Below are 26,036 nucleotides of genomic sequence, written 5' to 3'. Positions count from 1 at the left end.
GCAAGTTTTCTCATAAAACTAAAAGCATGAACCAAACTACCATGCCATTCACGATTATTATGAAATGAAACACACCTTTTACACGCATATTATAATCGTGAATGCTCTCAACTCGATAAATACCAAGTAAAAATATAGGGATGGGCTTCATACTCGAGAGGGACTTCCGATCGGGGAAGTACGGTACTTTAACGCAATTGGGCTTTCACTCGCAGAATACTGTGGTTCAAACGCATAAGGCTCTAACCCAAGTTTTAAAAAGCAACATTGTGCATATAAAAGTTGAGTTTATACAAGTAGTACACAATGCTTGGCAGCATGAACGGCTATGTACAATGGCATATACGAATGCGATCAGATACTAAAACGTCGTAGCTTTGAAAAGTACCCGGATGTTAAATATGTTCGTTCGTTATTTATTCCCATTCATGAATGGCCTCCATGGTGTTTAATTGCAAGCACTTCAAATGCCTATCCAAGCTACAGTTATAATTAAAACAAAATTAAACCACTGCAATATTATTTTGAATACAGTTCAGCATATACACAACTATAAATTAAGGCCGCATTTAGGTTCGCTTTAATATTTGTTCCCCGGGAATCTTCGCTGGTATTTTCGCTCAGAAACACCAGGGCCATAAGACTTGATTTCCAAGGACGCAGGTCGTTTGGATCGAACGATTTCTTTTGTTTCAAGTTCGTCGTATGCCTAGAAACATGGAAACGTTATTATGGTGAATATATAGAACATGCCCTATTCAAAAGAAGAATTTTTATATGCCAATCGAACAACCCCGGATCCGTACTGGAACGTCTCCAGTATAAAGAGTCCTCTACTCTCTGAAATTTGACAATGGCACTTCCTTTTCAACGCGTCTTTAATGTATTCACAGTGTTAAGAGACGGTGATGTAATTGATAATGTTGACGTCGCCGTACGTAAAAACACACTCTCGAACTTGACAACATTCAGTCTCTGACAACTAACCATATGAATGGAAATATCAGTTAAATCAATCATGAAGACTGATGATTCGATTGATGGCCTGATGGCCGGAATAGCTATAATCTTCATTTCTAGGCAATTGTGAATCTCAATTTCTTTGTGTAAAATATTGCTGGTATGGACATCAACGGCTGACAGACTATTTTGATTCTGTAAGCTTTCTTGATACGGGCAACTGACTTTTTATTTTTATTTTTACTATTCCGACTTTTTTGATGTGCATTATATATAATTGGTGATTACAAATTACAAAGCCATTTTATAAAATAGTGAACAAATATTTTCGTAACAAACACTAACCGAAAAATACACCCATCATTATCAGTGATGGATATTTTATATTGAAATTTCTAAATTTTATTAAATCGCGGGTGTTGGGATCCAAACATAAAACGCGACATATCAGGGTTCGTAAAGGGAGGTTCATGCGTTGAAAACAGATAAATAGCACATATACCGGTACACACGTGTTCGTAGTAAGTTTTCTTTATTAAAAAACATCACAGCTTCCATGCCCACATAGATTCAACTCATTGTTGTGAATTTTATAGAGCTATATCAAAGGCATACCAGCCAAGGAGTATGTAAAGTTGTGATTTGATACCCCGTCAACACCTTGAGTAAGGCGACTGTCAACCTTTGTATCTCAGAATTGACAGACAGTAAGTGTTAAGTCGTCTCCTCCAGCCCTTTCACGACCAATTAAAACATTAGTTCTTTTACTTACTGGGATGTAACTTTTACTTACTTCTGTTACATCCGAATTAACGTATACAAAATATATAACTTACAAAATATTTGTAGACTATTGTCAAGTAATATGAGAGGCTGCACTAGAAAGTAGCTTGGATATATACTGTAGAATACTTTATTTTCGCTTGGAATTTATTTTCGCTACTTTCGCTGAAGGGATGATTCCGTGAAAATAAAATCCAGCGAATATACTTTTTTTCCTATATTTCACATTAAACTCATCAAAAATCAGTGAAAATAAATTCCATACATAAGGCCCAGGAAGCCTTTTCAGCGAAAATTAATTCAAGTGAAAATAAAGTATTCCACAGTACATCCCAGTTAAAGTATACGCATTCTTACTACCTTATACTAAAATATGAAGTAACACAGATAGGGAAAATGTCTTATGGCATGGAAAAATAATAAAAAAATCTTTTGTCCAGGTTATATGATAAATATTTTGAGTGTTTATGAATTAAAATATGCAATCATAGTACACGTACAAAGTAAACAAAATTATGTGAATTTGCATAGGTGGTGGGAATTCTCATGCCAGTTTATAAAATTGTGAACAAATATTTTCTTAAATAACACTAATTCTCATTAAGGCATAAACCAGTAGGTCATAAACTTTGTATCATTTTGCGGTTACTTTTGTTTCAGGTTCGTTGTTGTTTTGGGTGAATTAAGTTGCTTTGCAGCTTTGTAGGCTATCCTGAGTATGGACTTAATTGTAGGCTATCCTGAGTATGGACTTAATTGTAGGCTATCCTGAGTATGGACTTAATTGTGGGGTTATTGGGGGCTTAATTTTGTGTTTCTATATTTTTTTTTCCTGTTGACATTTTCATATCGAATACACTAAACAACCCATGCATTCACCAGGAGGTGTCTTAACAAAACAGCTGTGAGTAATTCCACTCCATCAATAATTTAATCTTTTCAGCAACTGGCTGTCAGTATTTTAGTAGCTTTTAATTTCTCTGCAATTTTGACCACCCAAACATAAATAGCAATGGTATTTCAAATCAAAGAAACATTACCCTGACATTTTATTCATGAAAACACTGCATGGCAAGATTAAACCACTTTCAGAAAAAGTTGAAAGTTAATATTGAGTTAATCATTGAGGTAGCAACAGGGGAAATCCCGTCATTTAGTTAAAATGATCTGAGCAACTCAAATCAACACATATTTATAGTAAACTATATATTTTATGAAAGCTGAAATATTCAGGAATTTGATAATTCATGTTTTGCAATCATTGTTTACATAGGGGTCATATGACTGGGGATTAACTGGACCCTGTCAAAATAACAAATCAAAAAGTTCTGCCCCAGCGATTTAACCATTTGATTGTGTGTTCGCTCTTCCAATAACGTGTGTGTACTGTGACACTGACAATATAACAGTAACTGATAAGATGGACGTTTATTTACAATAGCAAACACACAAGCTGTAGAGACAACAGATCACTTGAAGCAATGTAATGCTATTGTGCACAATTTGTCCATTATTTGGATTATGTAAATAATTAAGTGGTTGTTTGCTCAGTTTTCTCTCCAATTTACGTCTAAAATAACATTAGTACTATTTTTTTTGTTAGTTGTACTGGAAGAATACACTTAAAGAAAGTGATATACCGATTATTATAAAAACATGAAAATTTGACTAGATTACCCCTTAAATAAAACAATGACAGAAATGTTTCATGTTGTTCCAGTCAGTCTCACACACTCTATTAACTGAGGGCAAATCAACAGGGGACACCAGTAATGGAAACAGTATCATCATCATATTACTATTTCTAAATATGGGACAGTGATCTGCATCATGGCATAGTTTAGAGTGAAGCAGCTGTGATACAAAAACATTCCACTCAGACAGTTTACAAACAGACCCAGAATGGGAGCCAAGAATCACTCCAAGCACTTGACATGCAGACCAACTGAGATCAACCCTAATTTCCGGCACAAGCCTAGAAACTAAACACTTCACAAATTCTCCAGGATGTTATTGAATATAAGCATAAACATAAAATTTGTTGAACTCAAGAACAACACTACCATACCAATGATATCAATAGTAACTTATGATGTCAATTACGATCCCCTCCCAATCTACTCATCTACCAACCCAACCCTAATCATGCCAAATAATCCAAGTCATGGTAAGTAAACAAATCTGACAGTAGTAATAAATACTTTCTGAGTAAATTAATCCTATGTAACAAAGTTAATTGAATCTGAGATAGTGTTGTGATAGTATACATCATGAAAGCAATCCAATTCTATCATGCTCACTGCAATCACTCCAGTATGAGCAAATAAGTTATCTAAAGATAAGTGATATATTCTCAACACTTCCACAAAGCAGCGTGTAGTATGACTTGTTGTTCATGTATTTAAAAACAAATATCCTTATTTAGAAATAACAAGATAATCACGCATAGCTGCAAACTTGACAAAAGTATAGCTACACAATAGTAACTTATTTACTTACTGCAATATTCTACAAGTAAGTAAACTTTGTAATTGAGAAGAAGACAACAGCAACTGTCCCCCAACAACCGAGTACATAATGTTTACTGAACAATTCAAAATAAAATAAAATTCACTACCCAAACTGAGGTATCCATTCAGCATCAAATTCTTGACATAAGCTGCACTCTATAGATCAGTTTGAGTTATACTGGGGAACATGTATTTCATAGTTTCTGGGAAACATTCAAATGATTATTATTGTTTGGCAATGTCTACCAGAAAAACAGACCAGATGCATTACATGTCCAGATGCCATGGGTATCAAAGTAAGTGGTTGGAATATAGTTGGAGAGTTATCACTATAGCAACACAAATTTCAATACTTACATTTTACTTGCATTTTGCTTTCTTCATAGTTTAGGTTAGTTGTAAAACCACACTTGTAAAAACACTACACTTCATTCAAATTAGTCCAAACTTAAAACAGAACCTAGATAACAAAAAATAAACATGTACCTAATTAAAAATGAGAATGGCATAAAGAATACATCATCATTTTAAATAAAACCAACATATTGATCATATGAGAATGATATCACAAGTACACGTAGGCACTGCAGAAAAGAAGGCTGTGATTATGAAGTACATGTGAGAACAGCTTGAATTTGTTCTATTACTGCATGGAAAGACAACCTTACCATGATCAGTGAAAAACAATTCAAGACAGACATGAATACCAGCTGCATATTTACCCAGTACAAGCAGACAGATCTAACTATATAGTCACACAACTCTAAACAAGATGGCTGCCTGAATACTGTCAGTAGCAGCGGAATGACGTAAACAATATGTGACATGATATCCACATAACACCATGTATTCACAAGGAATTCTGCTGCAGGCAGCATTGTAAAAATACATCTAGCCTACATCTGGGCATATCCAATGACAACATCACTTTGGACACAATTTTGTTATTATTTGTAATCATAATGCATCATTTTATATCATTATAATATCATCATTATAAATTATTGTAAAATTAATTATACACCCTGAAGCTGGTCAAGTGAGTTGATGGCACACGAACAGTAATCTGTTCACAGTGTGGTATTGGAAAGGCAAGAAAGAATGATATATTCTAAGGTGTGAAGCAACTGTATTAGCAAGAAAAACATTAAAGTGACCATGAGAAAGTGAACTAGCATGACAAGGAGAGGGCGGCAACATCACAGAATACAGTGTACATATAGCAAAAGGTGCACCCTAATATCTCATGTGAGGATTACTGTCAAACATTTGATTTGATTTAACTTAAAGTATAAGTGAAGTGAAGTGTAAATTTGAATCCATATGTTAAATTCACAATAATTTTAATTAATGGAGTTATTTCTGGAATATCTAAACTACATAATCAAACCCCCCAAGACTTGCTATAGAATATGATATTGTTTCACTAACTTTCATTCTTCATCAAGATCAAACATTATTTTTGCTGTTAATGGCTATGAAGATATTATTTCTGGATATGGAATTGTGTTCTGTGTGATACTATTATGTCGACCCCAGGTCAAAAAAATACATCTGCAGTTATAACAATAGTAAATGGCTTATACATTGGTTCTTGATATCACAGTTGCTGATATATCGGTTCTTGATATCACAGTTTGTTGATATATCGGGTCTTGATATCACAGTTTGCTGATATCTCAGTTCTTGATATCACAGTTTGTTGATATATCGGGTCTTGATATCACAGTTTGCTGATATCTCAGTTCTTGATATCACAGTTTGTTGATATATCGGGTCTTGATATCACAGTTGCTAATATCTCAGTTCTTGATATCACAGCTTGCTGATATATTGGGTCTTGATATCACAGTTGCTGATATCTCGGTTCTTGATATCACAGTTTGTTGATATCTTGATTCTTGATATCACAGTTTGCTGATATCGCGTTTCTTGATATCACAGTTTGCTAATATATCGGGTCTTGATATCACAGTTTGCTAATATATCAGGTCTTGATATCACAGTTTGCTAATATATCGGGTCTTGATATCACAGTTTGCTAATATATCGGGTCTTGATATCACAGTTTGCTAATATATCGGGTCTTGATATCACAGTTTGCTGATATCGCGTTTCTTGATATCACAGTTTGCTAATATATCGGGTCTTGATATCACAGTTTGCTAATATATCGGGTCTTGATATCACAGTTTGCTAATATATCGGGTCTTGATATCACAGTTTGCTGATATATCTGTTCCTTATATCACAGTTGCTAATATCTCAGTTCTTGATATCACAGTTTGCTGTTATCGCGGTCCTTGATATCACAGTTTGCTGATATACCAGGTCTTGATATCACAGTTGCTGATATCGCGGTTCTTGATATCACAGTTTGCTAATATATCGGGTCTTGATATCACAGTTTGCTGATATACCAGGTCTTGATATCAGTTTGCTGATATATCTGTTCTTGATATCACAGTTGCTAATATCTCAGTTCTTGATATCACAGTTGCTCATATCATAGTTGCTCATATCAAAGTTTCTGATATCACAGTTGCTTGTGACTGATACAAGAATAATGATGCAAAAAGCAATGCAGGTTTATGAAAGTTGCCACAAAGAATGGAATTACATACCGGAGTACCCTAGTTCTGTTTTATATGGGCATGAGTTTTATAAGGCTACATAAAACTGAATTATATTCACACCATTTATTTTTAAGATATGAGACGAATCCATGATAAAAGGTTAGAGAATTGAACAACAGAAAACATCATACATAGTAACAATAAAAACGGTTTTCAATTTTCTTTCTTATTGACAAGACACAATACTTGAATATTAGGATTCATGTTTTGTTTTTTAGAGATATATTTGAACCTTTGTTGCCATTTATGCCTAAAAGAGGTGTGTCTCTTTTACAAGCTACTAAAACCTGAATACAGGCAGTATTTTATGGCTAGTAACACGTTGGTGTCAATTTCAAATTGACCTAGTTACCAGTGCCATATTGAGGACTGATTCCCAAGAAGGTTTGTTTTTGAAATATTTTCAGCAAAACTCAGTGGAAAACTTTTTCAATTTTAAGTAACTCTAAAATAACTAAAATTTGAAATTTACATGGTTTGTGAGTTACACTGATTATTGTTATATTGACTAAGATACTAATCATCTTTACTACAATAAATGTTACTATTGAGTTCACTTACAAATAACCTACATTGTAGGAAGTACATAATGTTTTGACACAATGGTAACACAAGTATTAGACAAGTGACCTGATTGTCAAAATAGCTCCACTATTGTAGCGGAGCACAGTCTTGTAATTTCTTGTGAACATTCATGCATGATGTTGAAAGTATCTCACTTGAAGATATAATTTGGTTATAATCAATACTACTCAGCAGTATCCCAACTACACAGCATATGACACAGCAACAAATCCAAATATATCTTTTAGTCAAAGTTTGACACTTTAGAACACCTGGCCTGATCAAACTCCACTGCAATTGTCAGGAACACCTGGACAGACCAGGGTCCACTGCATGTGCCCGGAAAACCTGTTCAGAACAAGCTCCATTGAAAGTGTCCAGCACACCTGGTCAGAACAAGCTCCACTGCAAGTGTCCAGACAGAACATCTGGTCAGTCCAAGCTCCACTGCAAGTGTCCAGAACACCTGGTCAGTCCAAGCTCCACGGCAAGTGTCCAGAACACCTGGTCAGTCCAAGCTCCACTGCAAGTGTCCAGAACACCTGGTCAGTCAAAGCTCCACTGTAAGTGTCCAGATTACCTAGTCAATCCAAGCTCCACTGTAAGTGTCCAGAACACCTGGTCAGTCCAAGCTCTACTGCAAGTGTCCAGACAGAACACCTGGTCAGTCCAAGCTCCACTGCAAGTGTCCAGAACACCTGGTCAGTCCAAGCACCACTGTAAGTGTCCAGAATACCTGGTCAGTCTAAGCTCCACTGCAAGTGTCCAGAGCACCTAGTCATTCCAAGCTCCACTGCAATTGTTCAGGCAGGACACCTGCTCAGTTCAAGTTCCACTGCAAGTGTTCAGAACACCTGGTCAGTCCAAGCACCACTACAAGTGTTCAGAACACCTGGTCTGACCACACTCCACTGCAAATATCGGGATTTATTGCTTTACAATTGATCGTTAACATAATTAATTCCAATAAAGCTCAGTTTTAAACAACCAACTTCAAATTACACATGGAACTATGCAGCCAACCTACATGTAGGTCTCAAGTCACTGGGTCTCAAGACACAGGGTTTTCAGACGAAAGATCTAAAGTTATTAGGTCTCACGAAAGGACCTAAGACACAGGGTTCTAAGACGAAGAGGACTCAAGACACAGGGTTCACCAAGGTCACCAAGGTCACCAAGATTTCTGGAAATTGTTGTCCTCACAAATTCCTATAAATCATTATATTGGTAAAATTCCTAGCAATGAAAATATACACCCTCAGTGGAGCCATGTGAAACATTTCATCTATTGCATTATATGTACCCCCTGGGTGGAGCTATGCATATAGAACACTGCATAGTACAGAATATGTACCCCCTGGGTGGAGCTATGCATATAGAACACTGCATATTACAGAATATGTATCCCCTGGGTGGAGCTATGCATATAGAACACTGCATAGTATAGAATATGTACCTCCTGGGTGGAGCTATGCATATGGAACACTGCATAGTACAGAATATGTACCTCCTGGGTGGAGCTATGCATATAGAACACCGCATAGTACAGAATATGTACCTCCTGGGTGGAGCTATGCATATAGAACACTGCATAGTATAGAATATGTACCTCCTGGGTGGAGCTATGCATATAGAACACTGCATAGTACAGAATATGTACCCCCTGGGTGGAGCTATGCATATAGAACACTGCATAGTACAGAATATGTACCTCCTGGGTGGAGCTATGCATATAGAACACTGCATAGTACAGAATATGTACCTCCTGGGTGGAGCTATGCATATGGAACACTGCATTGTACAGAATATGTACCTCCTGGATGGAGCTATGCATATGGAACACTATATAGTACAGAATATGTACCTCCTGGGTGGAGCTATGCATATAGAACACTGCATAGTACAGAATATGTACCTCCTGGGTGGAGCTATGCATATGGAACACTGCATTGTAGAGAATATGTACCTCTTGGGTGGAGCTATGCATATGGAACACTATATAGTACAGTATATGTACCCCCTGGGTGGAGCTATGCATATGGAACACTATATAGTACAGAATATGTACCCCCTGGGTGGAGCTATGCATATGGAACACTATATAGTACAGAATATGTACCCCCTGGGTGGAGCTATGCATATGGAACACTATATAGTACAGAATATGTACCCCCTGGGTGGAGCTATGCATATGGAACACTATATAGTACAGAATATGTACCTCCTGGGTGGAGCTATGCATATGGAACACTATATAGTACAGAATATGTACCTCCTGCGTGGAGCTATGCATATGGAACACTATATAGTACAGAATATGTACCCCCTGGGTGGAGCTATGCATATGGAACACTATATAGTACAGAATATGTACCCCCTGGGTGGAGCTATGCATATGGAACACTATATAGTACAGAATATGTACCCCCTGGGTGGAGCTATGCATATAGAACACTGCATTGTACAGAATATGTACCCCCTGGGTATAGCCAGGCATGTGGAACACTGCATTGTACAGAATATGTACCTCCTGGGTGGAGCTATGCATATGGAACACTATATAGTACAGTATATGTACCCCCTGGGTGGAGCTATGCATATGGAACACTGCATTGTACAGAATATGTACCTCCTGGATGGAGCTATGCATATGGAACACTATATAGTACAGAATATGTACCTCCTGGGTGGAGCTATGCATATGGAACACTGCATTGTAGAGAATATGTACCTCCTGGGTGGAGCTATGCATATAGAACACTGCATAGTACAGAATATGTACCTCCTGGGTGGAGCTATGCATATAGAACACTGCATAGTACAGAATATGTACCTCCTGGGTGGAGCTATGCATATGGAACACTGCATTGTAGAGAATATGTACCTCCTGGGTGGAGCTATGCATATGGAACACTATATAGTACAGAATATGTACCCCCTGGGTGGAGCTATGCATATAGAACACTGCATTGTAGAGAATATGTACCTCTTGGGTGGAGCTATGCATATGGAACACTATATAGTACAGAATATGTACCCCCTGGGTGGAGCTATGCATATGGAACACTATTTAGTACAGAATATGTACCCCCTGGGTATAGCCAGGCATGTGGAACACTGCATTGTACAGAATATGTACCTCCTGGGTGGAGCTATGCATATGGAACACTATATAGTACAGTATATGTACCCCCTGGGTGGAGCTATGCATATGGAACACTGCATTGTACAGAATATGTACCTCCTGGATGGAGCTATGCATATGGAACACTATTTAGTACAGAATATGTACCCCCTGGGTATAGCCAGGCATGTGGAACACTGCATTGTACAGAATATGTACCTCCTGGGTGGAGCTATGCATATGGAACACTATATAGTACAGTATATGTACCCCCTGGGTGGAGCTATGCATATGGAACACTGCATTGTACAGAATATGTACCTCCTGGGTGGAGCTATGCATATGGAACACTATTTAGTACAGAATATGTACCCCCTGGGTATAGCCAGGCATGTGGAACACTGCATTGTACAGAATATGTACCTCCTGGGTGGAGCTATGCATATGGAACACTATATAGTACAGTATATGTACCCCCTGGGTGGAGCTATGCATATGGAACACTGCATTGTACAGAATATGTACCTCCTGGATGGAGCTATGCATATGGAACACTATATAGTACAGAATATGTACCTCCTGGGTGGAGCTATGCATATAGAACACTGCATAGTACAGAATATGTACCTCCTGGGTGGAGCTATGCATATGGAACACTATATAGTACAGAATATGTACCTCCTGGGTGGAGCTATGCATATAGAACACTGCATAGTACAGAATATGTACCTCCTGGGTGGAGCTATGCATATGGAACACTATATAGTACAGAATATGTACCTCCTGGGTGGAGCTATGCATATGAAACACTATTTAGTACAGTATATGTACCCCCTGGGTATAGCCAGGCATGTGGAACACTGCATTGTACAGAATATGTACCTCCTGGGTGGAGCTATGCATATGGAACACTATATAGTACAGAATATGTACCTCCTGGGTGGAGCTATGCATATGGAACACTGCATTGTAGAGAATATGTACCTCCTGGGTGGAGCTATGCATATGGAACACTGCATTGTAGAGAATATGTACCTCCTGGGTGGAGCTATGCATATGGAACACTGCATTGTAGAGAATATGTACCTCCTGGGTGGAGCTATGCATATGAAACACTATTTAGTACAGTATATGTACCCCCTGGGTATAGCCAGGCATGTGGAACACTGCATTGTACAGAATATGTACCTCCTGGGTGGAGCTATGCATATGAAACACTATTTAGTACAGTATATGTACCCCCTGGGTATAGCCAGGCATGTGGAACACTATATAGTACAGAATATGTACCTCCTGGGTGGAGCTATGCATATGGAACACTGCATTGTACAGAATATGTACCTCCTGGGTGGAGCTATGCATATGGAACACTATATAGTACAGTATATGTACCCCCTGGGTGGAGCTATGCATATGGAACACTGCATTGTACAGAATATGTACCTCCTGGATGGAGCTATGCATATGGAACACTATATAGTACAGAATATGTACCTCCTGGGTGGAGCTATGCATATAGAACACTGCATAGTACAGAATATGTACCTCCTGGGTGGAGCTATGCATATGGAACACTGCATAGTACAGTATATGTACCCCCTGGGTGGAGCTATGCATATAGAACACTGCATAGTACAGAATATGTACCTCCTGGGTGGAGCTATGCATATAGAACACTGCATTGTAGAGAATATGTACCTCTTGGGTGGAGCTATGCATATAGAACACTGCATAGTACAGAATATGTACCTCCTGGGTGGAGCTATGCATATAGAACACTGCATTGTAGAGAATATGTACCTCTTGGGTGGAGCTATGCATATAGAACACTGCATAGTACAGAATATGTACCTCCTGGGTGGAGCTATGCATATAGAACACTGCATTGTAGAGAATATGTACCTCCTGGTTGGAGCTATGCATATGGAACACTGCATTGTAGAGAATATGTACCTCTTGGGTGGAGCTATGCATATGAAACACTATTTAGTACAGTATATGTACCCCCTGGGTATAGCCAGGCATGTGGAACACTATATAGTACAGAATATGTACCTCCTGGGTGGAGCTATGCATATGGAACACTGCATTGTACAGAATATGTACCTCCTGGATGGAGCTATGCATATGGAACACTATATAGTACAGAATATGTACCTCCTGGGTGGAGCTATGCATATGGAACACTGCATTGTAGAGAATATGTACCTCTTGGGTGGAGCTATGCATATGAAACACTATATAGTACAGTATATGTACCCCCTGGGTATAGCCAGGCATGTGGAACACTATATAGTACAGAATATGTACCTCCTGGGTGGAGCTATGCATATGGAACACTATATAGTACAGTATATGTACCCCCTGGGTGGAGCTATGCATATGGAACACTGCATTGTACAGAATATGTACCTCCTGGATGGAGCTATGCATATGGAACACTATATAGTACAGAATATGTACCTCCTGGGTGGAGCTATGCATATGGAACACTGCATTGTAGAGAATATGTACCTCTTGGGTGGAGCTATGCATATGAAACACTATTTAGTACAGTATATGTACCCCCTGGGTATAGCCAGGCATGTGGAACACTATATAGTACAGAATATGTACCTCCTGGGTGGAGCTATGCATATGGAACACTGCATTGTACAGAATATGTACCTCCTGGGTGGAGCTATGCATATGGAACACTATATAGTACAGAATATGTACCTCCTGGGTGGAGCTATGCATGTGGAACACTATATAGTACAGAATATGTACCTCCTGGGTGGAGCTATGCATATGGAACACTGCATTGTACAGAATATGTACCTCCTGGGTGGAGCTATGCATATGGAACACTATATAGTACAGTATATGTACCCCCTGGGTGGAGCTATGCATATGGAACACTGCATTGTACAGAATATGTACCTCCTGGATGGAGCTATGCATATAGAACACTGCATATTACAGAATATGTATCCCCTGGGTGGAGCTATGCATATAGAACACTGCATAGTATAGAATATGTACCTCCTGGGTGGAGCTATGCATATGGAACACTGCATTGTACAGAATATGTACCTCCTGGGTGGAGCTATGCATATGGAACACTATATAGTACAGTATATGTACCCCCTGGGTGGAGCCATGCATATGGAACACTGCATTGTACAGAATATGTACCTCCTGGGTGGAGCTATGCATATGGAACACTATATAGTACAGTATATGTACCCCCTGGGTGGAGCTATGCATATGGAACACTGCATTGTACAGAATATGTACCTCCTGGATGGAGCTATGCATATGGAACACTATATAGTACAGAATATGTACCTCCTGGGTGGAGCTATGCATATGGAACACTGCATTGTAGAGAATATGTACCTCTTGGGTGGAGCTATGCATATGAAACACTATTTAGTACAGTATATGTACCCCCTGGGTATAGCCAGGCATGTGGAACACTATATAGTACAGAATATGTACCTCCTGGGTGGAGCTATGCATATGGAACACTGCATTGTACAGAATATGTACCTCCTGGGTGGAGCTATGCATATGGAACACTATATAGTACAGTATATGTACCCCCTGGGTGGAGCTATGCATATGGAACACTGCATTGTACAGAATATGTACCTCCTGGATGGAGCTATGCATATAGAACACTGCATATTACAGAATATGTATCCCCTGGGTGGAGCTATGCATATAGAACACTGCATAGTATAGAATATGTACCTCCTGGGTGGAGCTATGCATATGGAACACTGCATAGTACAGAATATGTACCTCCTGGGTGGAGCTATGCATATAGAACACTGCATAGTACAGAATATGTACCTCCTGGGTGGAGCTATGCATATAGAACACTGCATAGTACAGAATATGTACCTCCTGGGTGGAGCTATGCATATAGAACACTGCATAGTATAGAATATGTACCTCCTGGGTGGAGCTATGCATATGGAACACTATATAGTACAGTATATGTACCCCCTGGGTGGAGCTATGCATATGGAACACTGCATTGTACAGAATATGTACCTCCTGGGTGGAGCTATGCATATGGAACACTATATAGTACAGTATATGTACCCCCTGGGTGGAGCTATGCATATGGAACACTGCATTGTACAGAATATGTACCTCCTGGGTGGAGCTATGCATATGGAACACTATATAGTACAGTATATGTACCCCCTGGGTGGAGCTATGCATATGGAACACTGCATTGTACAGAATATGTACCTCCTGGATGGAGCTATGCATATGGAACACTATATAGTACAGAATATGTACCTCCTGGGTGGAGCTATGCATATGGAACACTGCATTGTAGAGAATATGTACCTCTTGGGTGGAGCTATGCATATGAAACACTATTTAGTACAGTATATGTACCCCCTGGGTATAGCCAGGCATGTGGAACACTATATAGTACAGAATATGTACCTCCTGGGTGGAGCTATGCATATGGAACACTGCATTGTACAGAATATGTACCTCCTGGGTGGAGCTATGCATATGGAACACTATATAGTACAGAATATGTACCTCCTGGGTGGAGCTATGCATGTGGAACACTATATAGTACAGAATATGTACCTCCTGGGTGGAGCTATGCATATGGAACACTGCATTGTACAGAATATGTACCTCCTGGGTGGAGCTATGCATATGGAACACTATATAGTACAGTATATGTACCCCCTGGGTGGAGCTATGCATATGGAACACTGCATTGTACAGAATATGTACCTCCTGGATGGAGCTATGCATATAGAACACTGCATATTACAGAATATGTATCCCCTGGGTGGAGCTATGCATATAGAACACTGCATAGTATAGAATATGTACCTCCTGGGTGGAGCTATGCATATGGAACACTGCATTGTACAGAATATGTACCTCCTGGGTGGAGCTATGCATATGGAACACTATATAGTACAGTATATGTACCCCCTGGGTGGAGCCATGCATATGGAACACTGCATTGTACAGAATATGTACCTCCTGGGTGGAGCTATGCATATGGAACACTATATAGTACAGTATATGTACCCCCTGGGTGGAGCTATGCATATGGAACACTGCATTGTACAGAATATGTACCTCCTGGATGGAGCTATGCATATGGAACACTATATAGTACAGAATATGTACCTCCTGGGTGGAGCTATGCATATGGAACACTGCATTGTAGAGAATATGTACCTCTTGGGTGGAGCTATGCATATGAAACACTATTTAGTACAGTATATGTACCCCCTGGGTATAGCCAGGCATGTGGAACACTATATAGTACAGAATATGTACCTCCTGGGTGGAGCTATGCATATGGAACACTGCATTGTACAGAATATGTACCTCCTGGGTGGAGCTATGCATATGGAACACTATATAGTACAGTATATGTACCCCCTGGGTGGAGCTATGCATATGGAACACTGCATTGTACAGAATATGTACCTCCTGGATGGAGCTATGCATATAGAACACTGCATATTACAGAATATGTATCCCCTGGGTGGAGCTATGCATATAGAACACTGCATAGTATAGAATATGTACCTCCTGGGTGGAGCTATGCATATGGAACACTGCATAGTACAGAATATGTACCTCCTGGGTGGAGCTATGCATATAGAACACTGCATAGTACAGAATATGTACCTCCTGGGTGGAGCTATGCATATAGAACACTGCATAGTACAGAATATGTACCTCCTGGGTGGAGCTATGCATATAGAACACTGCATAGTATAGAATATGTACCTCCTGGGTGGAGCTATGCATATGGAACACTATATAGTACAGTATATGTACCCCCTGGGTGGAGCTATGCATATGGAACACTGCATTGTACAGAATATGTACCTCCTGGGTGGAGCTATGCATATGGAACACTATATAGTACAGTATATGTACCCCCTGGGTGGAGCTATGCATATGGAACACTGCATTGTACAGAATATGTACCTCCTGGGTGGAGCTATGCATATAGAACACTGCATAGTACAGAATATGTACCTCCTGGGTGGAGCTATGCATATGGAACACTATATAGTACAGTATATGTACCCCCTGGGTATAGCCAGGCATGTGGAACACTATGCTGCTATGAAAGGCAGTGGCCAAAGGTCAAGATATTCAGATTACAACACTGAGAAAGTAAACAGAATGAAATTCACCAAGAATTGACTAAGCACAGTAAATTCAAACCAATAAAGGCACAGACTATGCAGAAACAAGTGAAGTATTCAAATGACAAGCAAAATGTAACTACATACATTATGATATACCATACATTATGTGTACTGGGCAAAATATATTGCCAGGTCTTTTAAACATTTAACTTTTATGGAGTTGGAAGAAAAGTACATGTACAATGAAGTGACTATTATAATTATCTATTTGGCAAAAGACTGTACACACATGAATGGTAACATCACAATCTCTCACCTTCCAATTAGGAGTAGAGTCACCAGACAGCAGTACAAACAGTTCACAACAGAAATTCAAAATCAGCAAGTTAGATGATTTACTGCAGTTCAAGAACCAGTCAGTAATTACAAACTCATAAAAAAAGACTATACCACTTTACTGCAGGAGACAGAGGTAATTTTTGCGACTATACAATTTTACTTTAGACAAAGATGATTTCTTGGAAAGATTTCAAATATTTCAATACATATTTTCTATTGTACATTGTGTACAACTACACTATCATCTACACTTCAGCTTATGTGACATTATAGATTTACATTGCAGCTTTACATACATGTATGTCCCTTTGAAAAACTGGAATCTACCATTTTGTAAGTTCCACCAAAACTCAAAAACCCAAATAAGGGCAAGCACCAGTGACCCTCCAAGTAAGTCAAAATAGTGAAAAAATAAGGCCCCCTAATGAATAGAATCAAACAAGACATATGATAGAGACGTATTTAAGGCGGCATTGCAAGGAAAATGCATTTAGAGGTGAAATTTCACTGTTTTAACTTTTTATATAGCAGAAATTGAGTGAGTGAGTGGCTTTCGTGGTAAGTGGGTTTTGAATCTGGTGGGTTTCGTGGGGAGTAGGGCTTTGTCTCAGTAACTGGTCCTTCCATCCTTATTGAGAATTAAAGTTTAATGTTTCTTTAACAACTGGTGCTATTCTGGGAATGCCATCCTGGCAGGAGTTCCAAAATAAGACCCATGCTCTGATAATGCCTCTAGTTTCAAAGACCAATAAACATTACCATTATGATCATATGGGTGTTGCAAAAGATAGTTGAATATTGTTTATTGAAATTAATAAGGTGCGCCGTATCTGACTAATCGCGCCGAGCTCGACCTTGGGCTCGCTTCTTTTTTCAACAGCCTCGCCACTGGTACGCCACTGGCACGCCAGTGGCGAGACATGGCCTCACCATGGTCTCGCCAGTGGCGAGAAAATTGGGACCTTGTGTGCACATTGTACTGTAATAAAGAAAGAAAAAAAGTATAAAAACAGCAAAGATCACGGTGTAATCAGTATCCTATATGCTCGTTTCAAAGCTACCACGCTTATATTCATTATTTGATCGTCATGGAAAAAGAAAATTGACGACCTGACCCTCGATCATTTTTTACACGATTGACGCCGTCATCAACTCAGAAAAAGCGAAATCTTGCAGATGACACCACTGACGTACGTATTACTATATCTGACACAAAAAGAAGAAGAACCAGGTTTGATAAATCATGGTCGATTACTTACGACTGGTTGCGTCAAACAAAAGACGAAAAGGGTATGTGGGAAGCCATGTGCCTTGTCATGTTTTCTTTCGATTGACCTTTTAACATAATGACGTAATTGTGGGTTAATCACTAGTATTCCGAATAGAAAATGGCTAAAAACTTGAATATACATTTAAATAATTTATCCAAAATGAAAATTGAAAAGTTATTTTGTTTCATCCGGATTTCTAAGTTTCATTAGCGTAAAAAAATGTGACCCCATATCATGTGTCACAACAAGTGTTAGGGCGACGGAAACTAAAAACGATCAGTCATATTCAGATTATTTGTGGTGATATTTTCAGGATGAATTCATTCAGTCAAGAAATTATTTGTGTTTATTTTATTTTCCTGAATAGGGATGTTATGCACCGTCTGCGCGAAGCATGGAGTGAGACCGAGGAACGGGTCGGATGTATGGACGAAAACGCCGTGTACAGCGTTAGAGAAACAAAGTATAACCCGATAGGTGCACTTCATTGCATGTATTGGATTTGTAAACACGAGATTGCACATACGACGAATTTTAGGTTTCTGCTTGATCTTGTGCAGGACCTTGGTTGCTCATATTTTGAGCACCTTTCAAGGGTGAGTGTATATTTATATTGTTGTTTGTTTATTTAATTTATTCATTTAAATACTGATGAATATTTGTTGAATTTTATATGAGTAATTTTCCCTCTTTCCAGGGTGGCAATGCTAATTATCGTTAAGAGAGAACTATGCAAGAAATGATTGATGAATTGGCAACAGTTATTTCCAGTGATATTTATGATTTAAGAGCCAGTCCTTTCTATAGCCTTTTAATGGATGAGACCACTGATGTTGCCATATTGATCATGTATTCCAAATACATAGACAAACATGCAAACGTGAGCATTTTATATCATTTTAAAATCTGTACAGTGTATGTGTTTTTCAACCCAGTCTGACTGCTATAATTATTTTATTATCTCCTCTTTATGTTAGATTAAGACCTCATTTCTCAGCATTGCTGACATTGTGAATGGGAAGGCAGAGACAATAGAGGCTTCAACAGTTGCCTTCTGTGAAGGAAAATCTTTGACAATTAATCCCAATATGGCTGCTCTTGGGTCTGATGGTGCATCAGTAATGGTGGGAAGGAAGACTGGGGTAGGTATCCACTTGCTTTTATTACCTATCAATTTATACATTTATTGTTTTAATGAATACAGATCAATTAAAAATTTATCGTTTACATTTTTAGGTTGCAACACGACTAAAAGAAAGAAATTCAATGTTGATGAATATACACTGTGTTGCTCACCGCCTTGCTTTGGCTGCAGCACAATCCATGGACAAGATAAAGCATCTGCATAAAGTATCAACCACACTCCAGCAACTTTACCATTATTACCAGAATTCTGCTGTCAGGTTTAAAAGAGATTGAGCTATAGTTGATTGTATAACTTCAGTTTTTCTGATTGTTATTTTTTGTATATATTTTGTTATAACTTATAACTTGTGTTTACCTGTGGTTGAAAAATCAGTGAGATGGTTGTCTCATCACAGAGCTGTTGATGCTATGCGAAGAGTATTGCCGTCTGTCATCACTAGTTTGGAAAGACATGCAGAGGAAAGAGGAGATGCCACTGCCCATGGACTATCAATGTTTGTTAAAAAATATGATTTTATTGCATCAATCCACATGTTATCAGATGTACTACCTCATCTTACTAGACTGTCATTGATATTTCAGGTAAGCATCATTTACCCTCATGCAGTGCTGCATATCATAAAAAAAATACAATGTAATTTGTTATCATTAATGCTATGGAAAATACACTATCATAGTATGATTGTTCACTCTTTTCCAGAAAAATAACATTGACTTTACACTAATTGAACCAGTTCTGCATAGCACTGTCACAACCCTGCAGCAGTTAAAAGAAAACCCTGGACTTCACATGCAAAGCTAGGATGAGCGCTTCACTAGTGATCTTTCCATTCATAACATTACAGTTACTGATCAGATGAGAAAGGAATTCAAAACAAGGGTTAGATTAACAACATATTGCTCTAAAAGTCTGTAATCAGATTACTGGTGAAGTAGAATAAGGTTATTTTTCAACCTTCAATAATTATAATCAATATTTTATATCATTTTAACAGATATATAACAAGTACATTGATGCAGTGGTGGCCAACCTACAAGATAGATTCCCTGATGTGGAGCTGTTACAGTGTTTCAGTGTTTTTGACCCCAATGGATTACCCCAGAATGGTGATGAAGCAGTGGATGATGCTGTTCAGAAGCAACATCTGCAGGTAATTAATCTAGTCTTCTGACTCTTAATCTTAGAATATTTAATTAACACTTGTGATTTTTTTCACACATATTTTGTTATTTTGTATTTCAGAAACTCAGTGATCATTACAATCAAATTTTGACAAGTGACATTATTACAGAGTGGGATATGCTCAAAAATATTATGATAAAATAAGGATTTATCACATAGAGCCATGATGGAAATGATTATAACAAGTTATAAAGAAGTGTTTCCAAATTTGTACAAGCTAGCTGCCATTGGCCTCATCATTCCAATGAGCCAATACAGCCAATTTCAACTTATTGCTATTTTATAGCAATTATTAATCAAGTAACCACATCTTTTGTTTTTTTCACAGACTGTGAAAGGGGGTTTTCGGCTGTCAACAGGATTAAGAGCACACTTTGAAACAGAATGAACCAGAAGACACTGTTGAATCTCTTGATGATTAGTTTCGAAGGCCCAGGAGAATCAGCTTTCAATTATGACAAGGCAGCAGATTTATGGGCAGCAAGAAACAAGCGTAGATTGGACATTTCTAGTTAGACATATTAAACATTCTAGTTAATAAAGCTGGAAAATTGAATTGTAAATAAGATACACAATGTATGTACATAATGGTATCCCTTGTTAGAAAATAAATCACAATTATGAAAAAAAAACTGTTGTACTATTGTTGCATGAAGACTGATATGCAAATTAGTATGCAAATTAGCATGCACATTATTATGTAAATGATATGCAAATTAGCCAAGGCGCTATCAGTTTTTTCTGGGGAGAACCCTGTGTTCTATCCTTATGTTTTAGTGATATCGAATGTTCTATGCTTATGTTTTGATGATTCTGAATGTTCTACATGTATGCTTATGTTTTGGTGATTCCGGACGTTCTATGCTTATGTTTTGGTGATTCTGAATGTTCTATGCTTACATTTTGGTGATTCTGTGTGTTCTATGCTTATGTTTTGGTGATTCCGGATGTTCTATGCTTATGTTTTGGTGATTCTGAATGTTCTATGCTTATGTTTTGGTGATATCGGATGTTCTAAGCTTATGTTTTGGTGATTCTGAATGTTCTACATGTATGCTTACATTTTGGTGATTCGGTGTGTTCTATGCTTATATTTTGGTGATTCTGGATGTTCTATGCTTATGTTTTGGTGATTCTGAATGTTCTATGCTTACATTTTGGTGATTCTGTGTGTTCTATGCTTATGTTTTGGTGATTCTGAATGTTCTATGCTTACAGTACTCATTTCGCCGAACCTCCCGCCCGCTTCCGGATTTCGATCGCTTTTTTTTCGCTCGCTTTGTTCAATTCGACCGCGCAATTTCCGCTTTTTTTTCGACCGCGCAAATCCGGAAGTATCCGCTCGCGCAATCGCTCGCTCGCTCGCTCGCCTGACAGCGCAACCGCCCGCATTTACAGTTCATTACCTACTGTTTCATGTTCAAGTGTGTCATTTTTGTTTTTATGATGTTAAAATAAGAATAAATACAATCAGAAATTTATAGAACGACCGTTGAAAAAAATACGGTGGATCACACGGCCATGTAAAATTGGTAATAATACATACGCTTAGTAATAATGTCCACCATAAACAAGATCGAACCAAACATGTGAAATCAAATACGACACAACTAATATGAAATAAAACCATTCTATTTTTGATGGAGAGCGAAAAATGTCTACTGTAGAGTACGATATTCGTTGAGTAACTGTATGTCGGGTGACGGTTGTCATGCACGCATGGTTTGGGTTTAACACGGATCAAGTTGTACATGTAGTTATGTTAAAATCCGTGGCACCTATAACAATTGAAGAATATCTGCAGGAATAGTAAGACTGTGAAAAAAACGACTGATCGATTGTTATAGAATGACCGTAGTGTACAATTTGTCAAGCAAATACAATACTTGCAAATGTAATGTCGGCCAGCGCCCATCTTACTTGTCCGAAGTTGTCGAAGCTGACATCACTGGAGATCGCGTTTTTTAACTAGGCGGCTGGCAAGCGGACTAACACGTTACATAAACCTGTTGAATTACAATTATGGTTTTTATGTTTGTGCCCAATGTCTCGTTATAAAATAAAGGATTCAAATTTTGCAGGGTATTCCGTTTTTTGCGAACTCTGGGCGAAATACTTTCATGAGCTGTACGTAGTTCACTTACAGCCAAAACAAAGTCAGCTTGGACATTAAGTTGTGAGACGCGACAAAACAAACGCTGCCAGTGATAGATTACGTGAATAAAAGAACAAAATAAACGCAATCAAAGGCGCCGACCACACGCTTTGGAAATAAATAGAACGCGTTGCTAAGAGGAATCGCACCTGCATCTCGACGACGTCTCCGATCATGAGCAGGGTTTGCAGCGTCTTAGAAAAATTGAAAGTTAAAAAGGAATATCAGTGTCGAGGAACCATTCACAATGTTTGCATGAAAAATCCCACGCGAAAGCGTTTTTTTTTCCTGTTACAAACACTATGATACCTGAATCCCGATTAATTCATAAATATGAATCGGTAAGGGTCAATTTCCTGCAATCCTTCAAGATTAAATTTGCCTCCGAAAATCTTTCTAACGATGAGCTGCAAGATTGCCATAATTGAGTGCCACCATTTCTGTTCTAAGATTTATTCAGTATAATAATACAAATGTTCACCCCAACAGAGGTGGACATACAGTTTTAGCGACCCGAAGAGCTCATTGTCAACCGAGGCGAAGCACTACGATAAAGACTTTCCGTTCCCTATAAATAATAGTAAGAAAAAAACTTTTCCCGAAATTATGAAATTCTTTCGTTTTGGGGGAAAAAACCTGGAAAAAAAACTGATTTTGACAAAATAATTTAGAAATTGATATTAAGAATAATTCATAACGAAATCTATTTCATATGTACCCATAATTTTTTTTCATAATTACTGATTACACACGAATATTACAGAAAAAAATAATTTGCTATATTATCTATATTTGTGCCTTTTATTTGTCTTGAATCGTGACTGAAAGGAGCTAGATGAAATTACAAACTATGTAGTGTGTTCGACAACTCGTGTATGAACAACAATTTTAATAAATATGATTTTACTTGGTAAAATTACTGTATTTTTCTACATAAAAACAAAAGAATTTCACAATGTCTTTGTTATCATAGCGTTGTTGGTAATAGTTGAAAATGATACATCCACGTGAACCTGCTTATATGAGATCGAAGGAGTCTCTGTTTTCAACAGCTGTATACATCTAACTGCGTCATCGCTAAGTTTCCTTGTGGACCAAGAGTTCTGTTCCTTGTTTGCACGTTATCATGTTCACACAATCGCAGACATTATTTGTAAGGGTGCCCTTTGAAATGGCACATTTTCTCGATGTTTTAGCGAGTACTCCGCGAGTATATGGCTTGTTCTCACATCAGCATAATTTTCCTCGAGTTAGCAGCAAAGAACGAGAAGTGCATGTGTGAAAGCTCCCACATGCACTTCTCGTTCTTTGCTGCTAACTTTTTTTGCACTCTAATATGGTGTTGTTTTTGTCTTTCTAAACATCGAGTTTATTTTTGACATTCAACGAGATCGCTTGAATTTTGAATTTGATGACGGTTCGAATTTATCCACTTTTACAGTGATCAACATTGCGTTCGAGTAGAGTTACTAGTAATTACAAGCCTGATTTACATTTTTCTTGCGGTGTTTTTCGTCAATGTATTAAATATAAGTGCTTTGGGAAATAACATAATTATATTGCGCGAGTGAAACAGTTTGGTGAGACTGTCACAACACGTTTTATTTATTTCCAATGCGCGTGGTCGGCGTCTCTGATTGCGTTTATTTTGTATTTTTGTTTTCAAAATGTATCACTGGCCGCGTTTGTTTTGTTTTCCTCAACAAATTAACTGTTCCGAGATCTCTTTCATTTTTCGTCCGGCTGCTGCCAATCCAATAATTCGTCGCCGCATGTACTCAGACAAGCGATTAATCGTCACAGTCATTATACTAGTAGTTTAAGTCCAATTGATTTGTAGAAATTCAGCTATGCGATAATTATATGTGCAGTTTTGTTTTGCGCACCCAGACACGAGCAAAAGTTAACCAATAGATTTTCTGAACTACAGCATTCGTATTACTTATGCAAATTGAGTAAGGGTCATAGTGTGAGTTGCGTTCGAAAATAACAAAGTGTCAAATTATTTTGAGCGCCGTTCGGAATAAATTTAGTCAAAATCACACACAGAAACACACACACAACACACAAATACTAGTACTCAATACATATCGCGATTGACCAGTTATCGAGCTGCTTGAACTACACACACAAGGACGTAAATATGTAAATACAGGTCACAGTTCGACTTGCGTAGCAAACGTTACAATGTGTCAAGTGATTTGAAGGCGACTTTGTTCCAAAACAGAGAAGCAATAGGCGTTGTGTTTTGAATCGTCATTAAAACCTAAATTTATTACGAATAAAAACTTAAGTTTATACATACAATGTACGATCATTGTTACTCCAGCGGGCGGCTGGCAAGTGGACGATGTTTCTGAAGCCAGCCATAGCAGGAGTGAGCGAGCGAACAAAAGCGAGCATGCGAGCGAGCGAGCGAACAAAAGCGAACGCGAGCGAGCGGAAAAAAAGCGGTCGGTTTCCGGTCGGAAAGCAGCGAGCGGTCGGAAATTAAGCGATAAGCGGTCGGAAAAAAAGCGACAAAAGCGGGAGGTTGGGCGGAATGAGTACTGTATATTTTGGTGATTTTGGTTGTTCTATGCTTATGTTTTGGTGATTCTGAATGTTCTATGCTTACATTTTGGTGATTCTGTGTGTTCTATGCTTATGTTTTGGTGATTCTGTATGTTCTATGCTTACATTTTGGTGATTCTGTGTGTTCTATGCTTATATTTTGGTGATTCTGAATGTTCTATGCTTATGTTTTGGTGATTCTGAATGTTCTACATGTATGCTTACATTTTGGTGATTCGGTGTGTTCTATGCTTATATTTTGGTGATTCTGGATGTTCTATGCTTATGTTTTGGTGATTCTGAATGTTCTATGCTTACATTTTGGTGATTCTGTGTGTTCTATGCTTATGTTTTGGTGATTCTGAATGTTCTATGCTTATATTTTGGTGATTTTGGTTGTTCTATGCTTATGTTTTGGTGATTCTGAATGTTCTATGCTTACATTTTGGTGATTCTGTGTGTTCTATGCTTATGTTTTGGTGATTCTGTATGTTCTATGCTTACATTTTGGTGATTCTGTGTGTTCTATGCTTATGTTTTGGTGATTCTGAATGTTCTATGCTTATGTTTTGGTGATTCTGTGTGTTCTATGCTTACATTTTGGTGATTCTGTGTGTTCTATGCTTATGTTTTGGTGATCTCGGATGTTCTATGCTTATGTTT

General features: G+C 38.2%; 1 protein-coding gene and 1 pseudogene across 4 annotated transcripts in view; one reads left to right on the top strand and one right to left on the bottom strand.

Annotated features, from left to right (window-relative positions):
* Positions 1 to 26,036, bottom strand: part of LOC100376657 (uncharacterized) — a 140,774-nt gene that overhangs the window by 62,576 nt on the left and 52,162 nt on the right. For 3 of the 4 annotated variants that reach the window (XM_085503031.1, XM_085503034.1, XM_085503033.1), the window contains exons 1-2: positions 4,922 to 5,028; positions 4,611 to 4,713 (exon numbers count right to left, since the gene is read on the bottom strand). The gene's annotated coding sequence lies outside the window, so the exon portion shown is untranslated. Of the gene's footprint in view, positions 1 to 4,610; positions 4,714 to 4,921; positions 5,029 to 26,036 lie in introns of those variants that run through there. The other variant, XM_085503032.1, reaches the window with a different exon arrangement.
* LOC102807778 (zinc finger protein 862-like) lies at positions 19,067 to 21,053 on the top strand (annotated as a pseudogene).

Source organism: Saccoglossus kowalevskii, chromosome 9, assembly GCF_978046115.1.
Source record: "Saccoglossus kowalevskii chromosome 9, keSacKowa6.1, whole genome shotgun sequence".
Taxonomy (NCBI): domain Eukaryota; kingdom Metazoa; phylum Hemichordata; class Enteropneusta; family Harrimaniidae; genus Saccoglossus; species Saccoglossus kowalevskii.
The sequence above is the reverse complement of the archived record's forward strand: the minus strand, read 5'-3'. Positions and strand labels throughout refer to the sequence as shown.